Genomic DNA, 18,116 nt, shown 5'->3' on the forward strand with positions numbered 1-18,116 from the left:
ATTTAGAAGTATCGGCACTAAAGCACTGGCTGGGGTGAGGCCGCCAGACCAAAAGCACAGTCATTCTTTTTCTTCTCTTCTTCGCTTCTACAAACATGCCATTACATTGCTCCCCGCGCATACGAAGCCCGCTGGGCGAGTCAGTGCGCTGGGTGCCTGACTTGAGCCTCTCGACATGCGTTGCTTAAGTCCGGGTGGAACACCGGCCATTGACGGTGAGGCGCGCTATGGTATATACTTCACCGCGCTGAGGCGGTCAACTGTCATAAATGGGACATCATACTGTGCCAAAACCTTTGTGCACCGACCACGCTTTCGGGCTGGGCTGAGCCCAAGTCATGAGCGGCACAGGTAACGGTGGCAGCTGTCGTATCTTGCCTTTGATGTATCCTGAGAAGCTAGCGTGCGCAGACGAGCGAGCCTACGAGCCTTTTTGGCACGACATTGTCTCAGCTATAGACCGTTTTTTCGTAGGCGCCGCCATATTGTGAACGCAGTGGCGCCGCCTATGAGCAGCGCCATACTGGCTTGGGTGAAAGCGGTCTTTTGCATGGCAGGTATACGCTCGGCGGCAGGTTCTGGCGTTTGTTTTCGCGGTCGTGCGGTCTGCTTAGTATGACGTGCGTCTTCTACGTGGTAAACGGTTCTGTGAGATGTGCTGAAGTGGTTTAAGGAGTCATGGCCGGAATTTGTGCTGGCGTTGTGGTGGACGGAACACGCAGCGCGATGTGTGCGCGCATATCCGAGTCTACAATCAGCCTCGGAGATGAATTGTGTATTTCTGAATGTTCCAGTCACTAATGTGACCTCATTGCAGTATTATCCTCTATTTCTAAGCTGCGGTTTAGGAGCCATGAAACATACGCGACTATCGTAACAGCGTGAGCGTGGGTACCGTTCTGCTACGATAGGAGCTGTGATGTTATACTTTGACAAGCGTTCAAACTGTTCGCTGCAGGTTACATTGCGTGACTACTTGGTTCGATGGATGAGGTTTCCGCCCCTGAATAAAATAGTTTTGGCAAGTGATAGCAGCATACCTTACAGTCTGAATTACGCTTGTCCAGCAAAGGGACTGTTTACGAACTGCAGCGCGAGCGTCCTAAGCACTGGTAGGTGCTGGATTACATATATATTTGTTCTATACACTGCATGGTCCAAGCATACCGCATCAGCGGTTATATATTTATAAACGTTGTGCGGCGTAACTATGCGAGGCCCTATTGCGGCGTTAGCCCGTTCTCTCTTGCTTTTTCGAGAAAGAGGATGATAACCGAATTTCTTTTTCGGTTGTGTTCGTTCCGTTCTCTACGACGCACTCACACGCATTACGGAAATTTTGTCCTCAAAAATAGGCATCGCATCCTTTTTATGCGATACCTCATATATTATGGCTGTATGCAGGCCAAAAAGGCAATGCCGAAGCGCACAGCTTACATATCTACCGTGCTGGTTCACCAACCGCAGTGATCGCTGTTTTGAGCAGCGCCATCGGCCTCATGCAGGAAGGCTAGCGTAGACATGTGGTAATTTGAAGCCTACTAGACTTGAAATGCGCGAGAACGATGCCGGTGCATCACGAATATTTGATTGCGCCTGCCGCTTAGATGTTTCGTGGTTGCCTTAGGTTGGCCGTATGCACGAGCATGCGCTCTTATGCTTTATGTTTTACTCCCTACGACAAGCGAGCAGATTTACCATTTCATGCTGCTAATACAGAGACACCGCTTTTCTTTGTTGAATTAAAGCCGATATAAGCAAAATGGTTCACAACACATACACACACTGCGACTGATAATGTGCGTACACCGCGGCTGATAAAACGCGTTACATTTTTGCCCCCCCAAAAGATATTTCCGCCTACTGTAGTCACCGATGCACCGAAAGGCTTCCCTGACGACCTTATATGAACGGACACGGCGTAAATTTCACAATGTACCATCTAAAACATCTCGAAATCGTTCCGCAGCACGCGACAGCAATACTTTCGAGCAGCGCCGCGCCGGATCACCCAAGCCAGAGAGGAGGAAAGGCTCTCTGCGCGCCCTATCCTCCTCGCCCGATGAAACGGTCTATAGAATCATCGTCAGTAGTCGACTAAGGGTGGATGGTGTCTAGAGTACAACGAGGCAGGTGTGCATACAGGGGAAACAGTGGGCTGTAGCAAGTCATCCTGTGCCTCGCAGTGTTGAAAGCGTACGTCGTAAACGGTAGAATATTATCCCAGTTCCTATGGTCCGACGCGACTACATTGTAAGCATGTTGGTAAGCGTTCGGTTGGCACGCTCTGTAAATTAATTTGTTTGGGTATGGTATGGCGTCGAATGTCAGAAGGTAGAAGCGCACAAGCGTAGTAGTTCTTCCGCAACTGGCGCCCACGGTCGCTGATTATCACTCGAGACGGCCCATGCCGGAGGATGATGGAGTGATGCAATAAAAGAGCCCGGGGGGTATGGCTGGCGTCTCGCAGTATGGTAGACGACGTACACGACTATACAGCGGTTACCCGCGGAGGATCGCGAAAAAGGGTCCACAATATCAATGCCAAGCTGCCCAAAAGGGGAGCTTGGAGGCAACGTAAGCTGAAGTTGACTGAAGTTGACCGGCGGGAGTTTTATTTGGACGTTTATGACGTTGAGAAGTCGTACAGCCGGCAACATATTCTTGAGTAGCTTGACGCATTTTCGGTCAATAAAAATGTTCTTTAGCCCGGTACAGAGCCCGCACTGATCCCAAGTGGCCTGAGGTGCGGTCCTCGTGCATGATGCGTAGTACACAAGAACGGAAGCTCTCTGGAACCACGAATAGTGGAAGTGCACCAGCTGCAATGCAGTTCTTTTTGTACAGTAAGCCATCAATCGTGAACACAAAAAACGGCCTGCTAGCGTAGAATTTCGTGTGGCGGAAAAGCACGCCAGCAAAATCGGGTCCTTCAGATGCCCAGCCTTGAACGCATCGCTGTCGGGGAGGGCAGGTGCCGGAGAAGCGAGGTAGTGGTCAATATTGTAAGCATCACAGTCCGTGAAACCAAGTGGCATCGTTGAAAAGCAGTCCACATCAGCCTGGCACCCGCCGGTATTGTACGATAACATGAAATCATATTCTTGAAGTCAAAAATGGCCTAGCGCGAGTCGACCAGACGAATCACGCAGGTTGAAAAATCAACAGAGTGAGTGGCGGTCCGTGATAACTGTGGAGCGTCCGCCATACAAGTATGAACGAAACCCGTGAACTGCAAAGATTACTGCAAGACATTCCTGTTCGGTGACAGGTAAATACACTCTGGCTTGCTTAGTGAGCGGCTGGCGTAAGAAACAACATGTTATTTGTCTCCGAAGTATTGGGCCAGTACAGCCACTAGCATCTGTGTGAATTTCTGCTGGTGCGGAAGGGTCAAAGTGCCGGAGAATAGGTTCTGACGTTAAAAGAAACTTAAGCTGTCGAAAAGAGTCGGCAGTCCAATAGAAGGCTACGTCCTTTCGTAGAAGACACGTAAGCGGATAAGCAACGTCAACAAACCGATGAATAAGAAGTAGTTTAATGATTGGAAAATGTAGAGAGGTCGGCCGGAAAATGGAGCATCTAACCGATGAATAAAGCGGCGAAAGTACGAACACAATCCAAAGAAATTGTTCGACTCCTTCACAGACCGTGGTGCTTGCAACGCCTCGTCGGCTTCAGTCCTCGGTGGATCAGGTTTGCTGCCACGTTTATCCACAACATTAATGCTTGCCACTAACCGAAATTAAACTTCTTTGAGTTCAGGATCAGCTCAGCGGTCTCGATACAGCTAAGTAAAACATGAAGGCGCGTATTGTATTCACTAAGTGTGTGACCAAAGAGAGAGAGAAAAAAAGAGAGAGAAACGAAGTGGGAAAGATAGGGAGGTTAACCAAGGACGTGCCCGGTTGGCTACCCTACACTTGGTTGCAGCGGGAACAGAGAACAGATAAGGAGAGAAAAGAAAAATAATCGTCAGTCATTCAGAGTCAGTCGCAGAGGAATGTCAACTGTAACAAGCGTTCATAGCGTGACCAAAATTCACAACGTCGTCGAAGTAGCGCATGCAAATCTCCCATTTCAAGCTATGCAGAATTTATCCATAAAGCGCTAAAAGGTTGCGGGGGCGTTGCACAGCCCGAACGGCATTACGTTGAAATCCTACAGTCCATCAGGAGTCACGAATGCAGGCTGAATGGAGGCACTCAATGGCGTCGTCAGTCCGCGGAAGGGGATAAGCGTCTTTTCTAGTGACCGCATTTAAGCGTCGATAATCCACGTAAAGTAGCCATGTACCGCCTTTCTTTTTCACGAATATCACTGGAGCCGCCCAAGTACCAAGCACTGCACGACTCCTGAACTACTTCCTTTTGAAGCATTTCATGAACTTGTGCATCGATTATCTTGAATTTTACTGGGGAGACTAGGTAAGGGTTTTGTCTTATGGGATACGGCGTACCTTTGTTGATGCTGTGACGTGTGCGTGACGCAGAGGTCGAAAGCGTTTTGACATGTATCTTGCGAAGGGTCGAGCACAGGCAGGTGAAAGAGTTTGATCAAGGCACGGCGCTCATTGGTACTGAGCGACTCGTTGACCATGCAAGGAACACAGTAGTCCGCAGATCTGAGGCTTGCCGCCGCGCCTTGTGCATCTGCATCTAGCTGTCAGTGTCAAATGCGCGTCTTCTCGGAAGGCGACGAGTTTCAAGCCGCCATCCGCGGCCTACGTGGAGCAATTCACACTCCACAAACCAGCACGCCCGTGCTCCACTGGCACAAGGCACTGCGGGACCTCGATGTTCTATGTTCCACATGTCAAACAAATTGGCTCCACAGAGGCGTCAAACACAGCGTGTGCAGCCACTGGAACGCAGACAACTGGCAGGGCTGTTTTTAATTCGCAGACTTGAATTATTGTACTGGATTATTGTACTGGAATTATTGCAGCGGAATTCACTGGCGGATATCTTTAGGGGAAAACTAATTTCCAAGTAGCTCTGTTCTGGCATAAGCATTCGTTAAGCTAATTTTGGACAGCTTTATGTAGTGGGACGTCGAGCTATAGCGAGCTAGCGATTCTATGTAATCGGTTTTCGATATGTCTCGTTCGACATACTAGAGCAAGTATAAATATTGTAGCCTCTCCTATTCCCGACGTAATCACAAAGTTTCGACCTGCGCATCCCCTAGGAGTTCGCTAGGCATATGTAAGTATTATAGGAGCTGTAGACGAATCTTATGACCTTTCTCTGCACCATTTCAATCTCTCTAATAACAACTTCGGTGTAGGACTTCCAAATCAGTTATGCTTATTTTAATACGGAGCGTATGAAATACTTATAAGCCAATAACTTCACTTCGCGAGTCAAATTTCGGAGGGTTCTTTTCAAGTACCTTAACTACAGGATTTCTTTATATTCAACGTAGGAAATATGCTCGTTCTATCTTATTTGTGATGTTATCATGGTGAACAATTACCTACACTAATATGAGACGAAGCATCGCCACCGATGGAATATGTCTCTAAGTGGATTTCGCTTATGCGTTATTGTCATCGCAACAGCCTCCTTGCATAAATTCGCATTTTCCACTTCGTGTACCAGGCCTGAACATTCGCTAGTGCGCCCTTTAAAGCAGCTTGGTCATTTAGGTTAATAATTTTATGATTAAGATTACAATCACTTGTGTATAAATAAATTTTAACGGAGGCTTCGTTCACTATATCATTATTAAATATTAAAGACAAAATCGGCTGAATTGTACAGATCTTGGAGATACGCCGGACTGAAGTATGCAAGTATTCAAGTTTACGCCGTTAATGAATACGTGTTGTTACCCAAACGATAGGTAAGCTTTATCCGTGAAAGTAACGGGCCACCCAAAAGCACGAGTATCCTAAACTATATTGCAGTAGTTTAGGACGACGTGAAACGCAGTATAATGCTTTTGCACAGTCCCATGTTCTTGTAACAATGTGGCAACAGCAAGAAAACACGCTTTTATTTTGCAGCGCTCTTCGGTGCTTTCACGAAAGCTGTGAAGACCTTCGAGAGGCAAGCAAATGAAGTTAAGCACGTACGTTGTTCATCGAGAAGAAACGTGAGCAAGTTTGCGCGATATATTTATATATAATGAGAATAATTTTTAGTGTTGAAGAACGCTTGCAACACTGGACCGGGTTTCGCTCACGGAAACGAAAGGGGGGTGGGTGAAATCTGAGGACACCTAAGCACATTTGATGAGTTGGGAATGCGATAGCATTAATGTCAAACTGAACGCCGCTGAGCAGTCCTTCGAGTGATGAACTACTCGCGGGCAAACAAGCGCGTTGAGACGCTTGGCTTGTTTTGATTCAACCATAAAGAAAGTATTCAATTGAGTGGAATGGGAGATGCAAGGAAGAGCTGGAAACGTAGGAATACGTAAGCAGTTAGAACGCCACCGCTTCGCCTTACGTGGCGCCCGGTCTCGAATGCTAGCCCGGTGAAGCGGTGTCTCGGTGAGCGCAGTTTCACGCGTGACTGTTTCGGTGGCTCGCGTGCCTGCGCTGCAAGAGACCCCCAACGCAAGCGAAAACTTAGTAGTAGTGGTGGTTTAATGCGGGAAATGCCGCGTATTTCTGCAGCCCAATAGGGAGCACGGCGCAGCGTCGAAAGCTTGCGCGCACAAAGAGCGAGTGTGACGTAGCATCGCGGCGACGCCCTCTCCCCTCGCGCAACACCAGGCGCGCCGGTGCGCGGTTTCGCCCGCTTTGCCCAGTCGATGCGCACCCGTGCCGTGGCGTCGCAGGCCATGCGAATTTGGGCTGCTACCAACGCCGGACGCCAGCTTTTGCACTCGGTGAGCCGTATGACACTTTGGCATCAAAAGAAAACGCGGACATTTTGGTCAGCCATCTTTAATGTGAAACAACATTTAGCTCATTCCACTCGTGTTGCGGTAGCTGGATTCCTGTCTCGCCTCGCTTCGATAAAAAGAAAATTCAAGCATGTACGATGGTCACCCTCTGAGTACAGCAGGCCGATGCTCTCACCATTAGTCCACGAGTGAGCGCATGTTCTGCACGTGCCGATGCCAGCTGTTCTTTGACACAACTGGCACGTGCGTCGCGCGACACATCACGAGCTAGAGGATGCGCGCGCACGCCAGTTTACATTCTATTCCTTGCGTTACGAACGGGAACGTGCCAGTTTCTACCATTCTTGCTTCGTGGCAACTAGCGCTTCGAGACGCTGTGTGAGACTTTGGGAGGTGCCCACGTTCCCTAGTCCTTTCCTCGCAGCCGGTACTGCAACGAACACGTTGTGTTACTTGTACCACCTTCGAAATCGGCCCAGGTCTCAACGAAAGTAGATTGGAATGTTTCTTCCCAGAAGTGAAAAATAATTGACGTCATCGCCGTCATCTTGCTTATGTTGTCACATACAGACTGAAAAGAAGCACACGACTGCTTCCCTTGCGCAAAAACATTGGTCCATCCGGCAGTTCTTTGAAGAACTGCAGGCCGTGCTGAATTGCCAGCTACTTGCAAAATGCTTCACATGACGTTGATGCGCTCAGTACGTAAAATCTGCTTCATTTTTGTTTTACAAGTCACGCACTGAAGATTTTATTATGAACGAAGTCCGAGTTCGCAACACTATTGTAATTGACATTTACTTTGTTTGCACATTGAATTGAATTATGGGTTCTTACGTGCCAAAACCACTTTCTGATTATGAGGCACGCCGTAGTGGAGGACTCCGGAAATTTCGACCACCTGGGGTTCTTTAACGTGCACCTAAATCTAAGTACACGGGTGTTTTCGCATTTCGCCCCCATCGAAATGCGGCCGCCGTGGCCGGCATTCGATCCCGCGACCTCGTGCTCAGCAGCCCAACACCACAGCCACTGAGCAACCACGGCGGGTTGTTTGCACATTAGGCCAGTTCTTGACACAATAGCATACCTGCAATGCCTTCGCCGTATTTGTGTATTCCTGTCAGTAAACGCTATGCATGCCACTTCTGTTATTGCGATAGCAATTACACGGATACTCAAGGTGCATTTCAGCGGTCGTCGCCGCCGTGCTCTCCCAAGTGAAGTTCAAGTGCGAGGAGAATGAACTGCCGGCGTGCCATGTATTGGTGATAACGTTGTCTGCCGCGGAAGCGAGGGCGATCATGCGCGGGCAAGCCGAGAAGGCTTGACGCATGTTTGATGCCACGGTGTATGCTCCTTGCTATGAGTGCGCGAGGTCTTCCCGCGCTATTATTGTGTTGCAGGTCATGTGATCTGAGCGATGGAGATGAGGAACAGCTGAAGCGGTGAAGTGAACGGCAGCACGAGACGTTCCCATCGGGACACGCACGCACGCTCCCTGCTGCCGGCGGTCAATCCTGATGCCGCTACAGCGACGGCTAGCGATTATCGAGTGAAATCTATTCATCTTTAGATGCGTTACGCTACGCATCATTAGTTACCAAGCCAATATTTACTGCCATTTAAGCTGTCCATAATACTACGAATATGTTCGTGTAAATGTCTAATACCTTGCTATCGCAATAAATGCTTTCCATTTCAGGCAGAACTGTGACATTTTAATGCGACACCAATATATGCCCCATGAAGCGGGAAATTCGGCTTCCGTCCGGCGTTAAGGTTCGATAGTACCAAAACCCACGTGACCGAGTCATTACGCGCCGTTCCCGGCACTGGACCTGCTGCGGCTCGCACTGCGACATCCCACGGCGAACAGCCACGGCGTCGGACGGACGCCGTGGCCCACACCTAATAAACTGACTTTGTCCGATTCGAAAATTCAGTTTACCCATGTTCAAAACCAACCTGGCCCACTTCCAAAATTCACTTGACCATGCCCCAAAACTGGGGCGGTCAACCCTCAGAATTTACTTAGCCGAATTCGAGCACACGACCAAGTGAAAAGTACCACGCGGAAGAGTCAGAGCACTTCCGCATTCAGTGCACGCAAGGATACACTTAAGTGGCTCCGTAACTTTTTCTGCTGCTGGCTGCATATACGTTCGCCCCTTGTAAGTGCCTACAAATTCCGGCTTATGCAACATAGCTATGAAATAGCATCGCCATTTATAATGTCACAGCGCGGCCAGAAGTTGATGCGCTGCCGCTCCACTCCCTCCTGATATTAGGAGAGGCAGACAAGGTGACACTTGAACTCACAACTTTGCCGTGCGTCGTGCTATTGCTGGTCGCATGTAGACATCACGCAGTGGAAAGTGATAAAATATGTCAATACACTAGCTTCTAAATGCAAAAAGTGTAAACCTTCGAACGCATGCAGAGGCGAACGAACAGCCTGATTGCACCAAAATGTGTCCGCTACATCAGAAGTTCGTCGTCATTGCTTAACTTTTTTATCCTCAAAACTAACAATACAAAACTCTGAAAAGCGCATACGAGTCACCTTATTGAAAGAAACGATGCGCAGTACGCTTACCAGCAGGAATTTATGATTGAGCTCAGTTTCCGTAGTTCCACCCAACAATGGTATGCTAAATGTTTGTCTAACTCTTGCTGCATCTGTAAGTAAAGAGCCTAGCATGTACAAACTGCTTGAGCGAGTTGTACAGCTTAAGGCAAACCGCACCGAAACATCAGGAATAATCACCAGCTCTTGTGTCGGCTTGTGGAGGCGACGCAGCGCTACGGTTTATTTCATTCTTATTGTAATCGATCAGGGCTCCGCGCCGTCATAGGCGGCCGCTTCCCTCACGTACTCCTTGAGACAAAGCTTGGCGGATATTAAACTGTTCGTTGTAGCCTAACCATCGCTCCAAGTGGAATTATTATACGAGTTCGAGTGTACTGGACGTGCGGGCTGACGAAAGGATTTGCATTATAACCTTTTTTTTAGCCGCACTGGAAACATTCGCCCTGAGGACGCTATCGGAGCACCAAAGGTGAGTTAGGCGTTCATGAGTCTTATGCATTGGCGCTCCGCTATAAATAACATAACGAGTGATTAGCCGAGATGTTCACTAATTGCTGCAGGTTGTTTACAATGTCAAACAATGATGTAGCAAACTGAACCTCACGTCAGCTTCGAAAGTGAACCTTTGCATACTTCTACGGCAGCGAAGCTAGCAACGCATAAACGGGGTGATCATTTCTTAGTTTACCAAAATTTGGAAACATCGTCTGTGGCACATACAATTATTCTCGTCCTTGAGCCGGACTGTTCGAAGAGGCGAACACTACTAGCATGATAATCGAAACACATATTCAGTACATTTAAGAAACAGTAATTAACATTTTGATCTATTACCTTACGGCACATATTGCCATTTATGAATTGTGCACGGTGACCATGCGAGACGCACCCACTTGAAATGCATCTCCAGGAGACGATGCCAGTTTCGAGACATTATTTCCTAAACCGTGGGACGAAATAAATGGACGTTCCAGTTACTTTTGTGCTTTAATGCATAAAAGAGTGTTTTGTTTAATAAGTAAGAAGAACGACAATGCATTTTTATTGCGAGTTCAATGGCGCATATCTTCAAGCTGGTATCATTCTGGAAATTCATTCCAAGTGTATACGCCTTGGAAACTCGCCGGCTACAATTCGTAAATTGCAATACGTACCAAGTCAATTTGTGAATTTTTTTTAATTAGTTGAATATATGGTTCGATTTCTCGTGCAGGTAATGTTCGCCTCTTTGAATAATCAGCTCAATCACTAGAACTCTGAAAATTCGCAATTGCGTAAAGCGAAAAGTTGTTCCTTTCAAGCGGATATGGCCTAGAAAAGAATACTTTGCACCAAGCTGTGAACAACTCTGTGACGACTTACTCCTACCTCTGTTAGAAGCGACACGATTCAAAGAGCCTAAACCTTCACCGTCATGCGCTCAACTGCAAACCAGCTCCTCCATATTTACGGACCGACCTATCTTCAGCTGTCCAGCACCAATTTCTAACATGAATCGCGTCATCCGGAAGCATCGTACCATACTCTTACGAGAGCGACAAAATGCGCCAAATTGTTCCCGCACCTCCGCGGGTGGTATACAGATGGGCCGCCAGCCTCAGTTATGTTGTCACGTCCTCCAAAATTAAATCAGCTAACATGAAAGGCTGCACACCATGGGGAAAGCATCGACAGAAACTGCGTCTTTACTTTCATTGAATATTCAAGGGGAGAACAACTGCGACACTTGAAACGTTGTATATCTCCTCGAATGTACCATTTTCCACGCGCAATATATCGGACAAACGGAAACCCCCTTTAGGCTAGCTTGAGTAATCACAAATCACATGTACAAAACCTCTCTCCAGACATGAGAAACCACTAGGCCACCCTCTCGAAAAATTTGAGGCCACTACTTTGAAATCAAGATTCTCCACTCACTACGACAGAGAAGCTTGCGAGTCATTTCCAGTAAACACGTTCAGCACAATTTCAAGGTAAGTAATGAAATTACAGGTCGGCTGACGAGCATGCCAAACTGACAAGAGACATGTTACCAAGACTGGTGACATGTTGGGTGCACCAATGAATAATCTTTCTGTCATATTTATGCATTTACTAACGGTTATGTATAATATATTATACCATATTTATGAAGCTGAATCTATATTTTCCACATCAGTTATTCGATAGTCTCCTCGCCATTCTGTTATATTGATGCATATTAGTTAATTTGCCCGCTTTCTTTATTTATTTATTCTGTTATATTTTTGTAACACGTGTACACTGTTTAAAAAGCAGCCTGCCTGCAATCACAAAAGTTCGATGTCATATAACCAACTGTGCGGACAATCTTCGTGGTCACACAAAGAAACAATCACCTGGCACCTGCGGCCTCTTTTATGCCCCATGGAAGCATTCCTCCCTTCTCTTCTGCAATCCGCTAGCTGCGCCTTTCCATATTATATTTCGCACGCCGCTCTCTTGTTGACGGGTCTGAATGTACGCGCTTGTTTTCATGTGCGCTGAAATTTTTTTTTAATGCGAAAGCATTATACGCACCATTACACGAAAATTCTTCGGCGTATAGTTGGCGTGACCAAAACATTGTACCAAAACTGGCCGACGGCGCAAGGAGTAAAAAGACGTCAAACAACCTTGCATTGACGGCAAATTTCTCAATTAGGCTCCTGTAAACAAAGCAAATTATTCGCCTAGAAAGGAAAATTTTTTTAAATTTCGGTGTGGGTGATAATCTAACTCGGGCCTTCGGGGAGTGAGGTAGGCACACTTCCCCGACGCCACGGCGGCTCCACGGTTCTAGCTGACTAAAGGTGCGCATAGTGCCAGCGTCATTACGCACGTCACGTCGCATCCACCTGGCTGAGTGAAGGTGTGGCCTAGTGCGTGCGTCATAGGGCACGTGACGGCGCAGCCAATGGGGAGGATGTGGTGCCACGTCATCAGTGTATAACACGAGCGCCTTTCCGCGGTCTACAAACGGTACATTGCTTTCGCATTCCCACAAGCAAGCAGCCTTAAGTGTCTCTCGCGACTTTTCTTTCACCCTTACAGAGAAAAATGCATAAATTAAACTCTGTGTGCCTGCAGTCACACTCTTGATGAAGGCTGGACCCCGACCAAAATGTCGAAACTAAACGTTTACTTTTCTTTTTCTTCGCGCGCCTGCACTCTTTTCAATATATATGTATATATAAAGAGAGAGATAGAAAGTAAAGTAGAAAGTATTTATAAAGTCTTATTCATTGCGCTCAAATGTATTTATGATAATGAGTGTTTCTATATGCAGATACTGTCACTATAGGCATTACTGCAGAGCAGTTAGAACGTTAGAAGATAGTGCAGTGCGTCCATCCGCTGCTAAAGTGAAACATTGCATCCCAGAAGCGAATCATATATTTATTTAGATAAGCACAGATATAGGCACACGTTCTGCGTGCTGGCGATTACTCTACGAGCGCTGCGTGGCATTAAACTCACGCGCCGACACACAGCTCCACTGCGTACGTTGAAACAGAGCTCCTGTGTTGTAAAAAGTGGCCCTAACTACATTTCCTCCGGTTGCGGCATCGTCCGTGGAAAAGCATAGGCCGCATACCGTGTGTCGCAGGGCACGCGCCTCCTGGTGTTGGTCGTGAGCCTAACCGGCGTGCTTGTGGCCTCGTGCGCCCTGCTGCTCGTGGTTGTGGCGCAGGACGACAGCGTCGGCTGCGGACAGCCGCCCGACTGGAGCGCGCACGTCGACCCCAAGGGTCAGGACTCGAGAACAAAAGCTTCAATGTCGGCCAATCTTCGATTCAGTTTGCCTTTGTAAAAAAGCTGTGCCCCAGTTCTCTTTGCCTAGGTTTTCAACATTTAAAAAAAGAGAAGTTACTCCTTTTCTTTACGGGGGAACGTTATTTATTTATCCACTTAGAATCAAAATTTTGCGAACTACTCGCAGATAGCCAGTATCTTTGACTTTGACCGTTTGTTCGCCTTTTGTCGTGTTTCCTGTCCTTCAGTTCCTACGCTCTGGTTTCACCATAACCGGAGAGCGTAACCGGGAACCAGTACCTCCTAAGCTTACGTATTGTTGAGAAGCCGAACTTTAAAGCTTAAATTTACGTAACGATAAATAGCACACACATTGTAAAAAAATTATGGGGTTTTACGTGCCAAAACCACTTTCTGATTGTGAGGCACGCCGTAGTGGAGGACTCCGGAAATTTCGAACACCTGGGGTTCTTTAACGTGCACCTAAATCTAAGTACACGGGTGTTTTCGCCTTTCGCCCCCATCGAAATGCGGCCGCCGTGGCCGGGATTCGCACATTGTAAGGATATGTTTGAGTGCGTAAAGCGGGGTGCGCACAGCAGTAAGCTCGTAAACAAAATATTTCATTAGCAGCAGTACGCAGATAAAAACCAAGTGACAAGGAACAAATGGCACGACCAGCGCTTAAAACCAGAGGAAGAAAAGCGGGGGCGGGGGGGGGGGGGGGTCTCGGTTTCCCGGCCCCTTCGCATGGCGGTCAGTAATACATACATACATACATACATACATACATACATACATACATACATACATACATACATACATACATACATACATACATACATACATACATACATACATACATACATACATACATACATACATACATACATACATACATACATAGTAGGTAGCAATCTACGCATGTATACGTAGAAGCCCCGCCCCCTAGAACAAAGGGAGATTTCAAGCACTGGGCAGTTCACTTCTCATGCGTCACTGATGCTTGAATTTTGGCAAAGAGTGCTGCTAATCGTGTATATGGCTAAGAGCTAAATTCCTGCCACATCAGTTAGGGCAAGCGTTACTCTTTTCTCTGCATCTTTTCTGGCTGCTCTTTTGCCGTATGTCGTCTGTTCAGAACTTCTGTGCGCACCCATGCTTTTTCATTATTTGTATAGTCAGCAGATAGACAACAGACGTTCTGCAAAAGAAAAGGGGACGAGCTTCCCTCCGCTGAGAATCTTTTGGTAAACTCGGAGACGCTCCTCAAATTTACAACTTGACCAGGGCCGCTATTTTGTAGCGATGCCTTATTCTATGCTATTCTTATCATCCACCATACACGGCCGCCTGATCCCGTTGATAATGTGAGCAGACCGTCGCTCTGACCACTGGCCAAGCGCGAAAAGCCTGAAAAACCATAGAATCGGAAATGCCATCGCTACAAAATACCGGCCCAGGATGAGCTGCCGGGCATACGTTGGCACACTAAGTGTTTACTCACGCATACTGACTACACAGTATTTTTATATATGCTAATTGACACGTCAACTGACAGTTATCGGCACTAATTTAAGCTCCTATGGCGCCCACACATACCCGGCAAGTCTTCCTGGCACCCCCTAAAATTTATTTTAAAGCGCAGCTCTTAGGCACCCGTTCCTGCGTTGAGCGTCGGCGTCCCTCGGCGTCGCTCGTCGTAACCAAGAGAATGAGCACAACGAAGGGTGAAAGAGCGAATGCGGAGCGCGGCGAGGGATGAATGACGGGTGAGAGCGAAGAGAGCGCGAGGAGGAAAGCGGAGGAGGAGAATATGACGTAATGGTGAGGAGGACAGCGGAGTGCCGCATGATACGTGCTCCACGGCCAGGCATGCGGCGAGTGCGTCCACCGATATCATATATGGAAATAAAGCGATGCCATGGGCTTCGGACTCATTGCACATGCAATACTTCGCCTGCACCGCCACCGCAATAGAATGCGCGCCGCGCGAGCTACGCGTTCCCGTGTTCACGCTTTCTATCTGGGGAATGAGCCACGCAACCTGTGGAAATTCGTCGTCTTCCACTGCTGCCAAACGAGCTGCCCGAGCAAAGGCTCCGCGCCGCCGGCGAGAGGACCCTGTCGTTCAGAATCAGATTCTTTGCCACAATATATCGCGAATTCAAAAGGCCTCAACAGCTGCACTCGAAATTCTCATTAGGGAGTATCGTAATTGTCGGCAAGTTTTATTCACTGCAAGAAAGCGGAAGGAATTAAAAAGAGCGAACACACATTGAAGGCTGACAGCAGGATGCTACTCCCATTTTAACTCTTTACTTACTTTACGTGTTACTATTTACTTGTGCCCGCACCAACACTTACTCACGTTCGTGCTCACGTTCGCACACAGTGGCCGACAGTCACTGGCACTCGTTCACACGTCCAATCACAGCTCCTCACAATCTCTCCCATGGTTGTGAAATCTCTGTGCCGAGTATGGGTCACTGTATTGATGGTTTAGCATGCCTACTTATGCTGCCAGGGAGACTCCTCGCGAAAAGCGGGAAGAGTGAACAAAGCGACTCTGAGCAGCTGGCGAGCGAGTATTTTATAACGGCCGCTCTCATGAGATCCTAACAAGTTCAAAAATGTAGCAGATCCTGCAGTACTTATATACAGCGAAGCTTTGTGTGAGCATATCAGCAGTCGAAACATCAGTGCATGCAAGAACGCAAGCACACACGAACATGCACACACACGCAAGCCTGGGCCCACACCAGTTATAACGCGTATTTTCTTAAGCGGAGTTTCTGACTACTAGCGAATACGACGGACGCCTTGACTGCATCATGGTTTCAGAGGCAGCCTGCGCATACATACGTAGCGCAATTCGAATCCATTGTTTCTGCAAGAAGCGTTTATTTCCTCACTAGCCGTGAATGCGGCGCCGCTGATGCGGATGGATGGATGGATGGATGGATGGATGGATGGATGGATGGATGGATGGATGGATGGATGGATGGATGGATGGATGGATGGATGGATGGATGGATGGATGGATGGATGGATGGACGGACGGACGGACGGACGGATGTATGGATGGATGGATGGATGGATGGATGGATGGATGGATGGATGGATGGATGGATGGACGGACGGATGGATGGATGGATGGATGGATGGATGGACGGACGGACGGACGGAAGGACGGGTGGGTGGGTGGGTGGGTGGGTGGGTGGGTGGGTGGGTGGGTGGATGGATGGATGGATGGATATATGGATGGATGGATGGATGGTAACATGTTACCACCATTAACATGGGAGGTAACATGTTACCTATGTTAAAGAAGAAAAAAGGAAAGGAGAAAACGCACGATGAATTCCCATAACCAAACTTCCCGAACCCCTATAGTGAACTTTGTTCTTGTGGTTGCTTGTCGTTTCCCTACTTCCACCAATCTTCCAATCGCCTCTTACTAATCTCTATTGCGGACATGTTTACTTTCCCCCTGCTCTCGCTAAATCCAAAGGCTTCAATGAGGCCAGTGGTGCCCAAATCGACCGCTGTGCAGATATGTTCACATTATAATAAAACATGCTCCACAGTTTCCCTAGCATTGCCGATGCAAGCACATGCTCCTTCTTCCTTGTTGTATCTCCCTTTATAAGTGCGTGTTCTAAGGAATCCTGATCTCACTTCGAAAAGTAAAGAGCTTCCCTTTGAGTTATCATAAATTGTTTCTTTCCTGAGTTCGTTTTCAAGCTTAAGTAGTTACTCATAGCAGGTTTCTTTTCCATTGCCGCTAACCGTGAGATTATTTCAGCCTCTCCAACTTTCCGCTTGACGTTCTTTGTTGCTGTGTTGTTCACCATACAGGCCGCATACTTGCTGGTAATCTTCCTAGTTCTTTTTCAGTGCATGCAATGTTCGAATTGTACAGGGCTCTTTTTCTGCGCTTCTTGAGAGACAGTTTGCCCGTACTGACCAACACTTGGCAGACAAATCTTCGTGCTCTACAGGCGATTCAAGCTCGGGCTCTCAGGGTTTGTCTTCGTTTGTCAAAATGCATATCGACAGTGGCGACTATTGCGATCGCCCGGGACCAACCCATACAAACACACATTGTTGTAGAAGTGTTGAGAGTGCACATTAGGCACTTTTCCCGTGCCTGTTCCCATCATCTGGCAGCACTAACGTCAGAAAGGCCGCAGGCATTATTTTGTACCACGAGTTCGGATTATTACACCAACCTTCCAACAGGCTTCACCCCCGCAACTAAGCCGTCGATTCCTCCATGGAGTTTGGCTCGACCTGCAGTGCTCCTCACCGTACCAGGAATCAGGAAAAATCTGAGCTGTCATCACCTGCTGTTAAACAACTGACTCTGCCCCTTTGGCACGAGAGGTACGCCGACCACGTACATATTTATACTGATGGATCGACAACTCTTCAGTGTTCCTTAGGAGCCATGGTTTTCCCAGCGAAAGCCACCATCATCAGTTTCAAGACGTGTCACCCAACGACACCGACGGCTGCGGAACTTGCAGCTCTTCGCGCTGCACTTCGTCTCGTCGACTAAGAACAACCTCGAAAATGGTCAATATTCAGCGACTCGAAGGCACCACTGCAGTCTTTGCCATCAGCCCTGGGGCGTGGACCACACGAACAACTGGTATTCGAGATTAGAGAACTAGTCCATACCTTGGCTGAGAAAAGACACCACGTGGCATTTCAGTGGCTTCCAAATCGCTACGGCGTCATAGGGAACGAACAAGCCGATAACGCTGCTCGATCGGCTCTTCAAGGCGACGAAGAGGAGCCGGTACCGTTATCAAGGACAGATGCCACTAGAAAACTTTGAATACTCAGCCGTGATATCATGTTCTCCTTGTGGAACGCGGGAAGCGTTCAAAACAACCGGCTG

Source organism: Dermacentor variabilis, chromosome 7 (genome assembly GCF_050947875.1).
Source record: "Dermacentor variabilis isolate Ectoservices chromosome 7, ASM5094787v1, whole genome shotgun sequence".
Classification (NCBI taxonomy): domain Eukaryota; kingdom Metazoa; phylum Arthropoda; class Arachnida; order Ixodida; family Ixodidae; genus Dermacentor; species Dermacentor variabilis.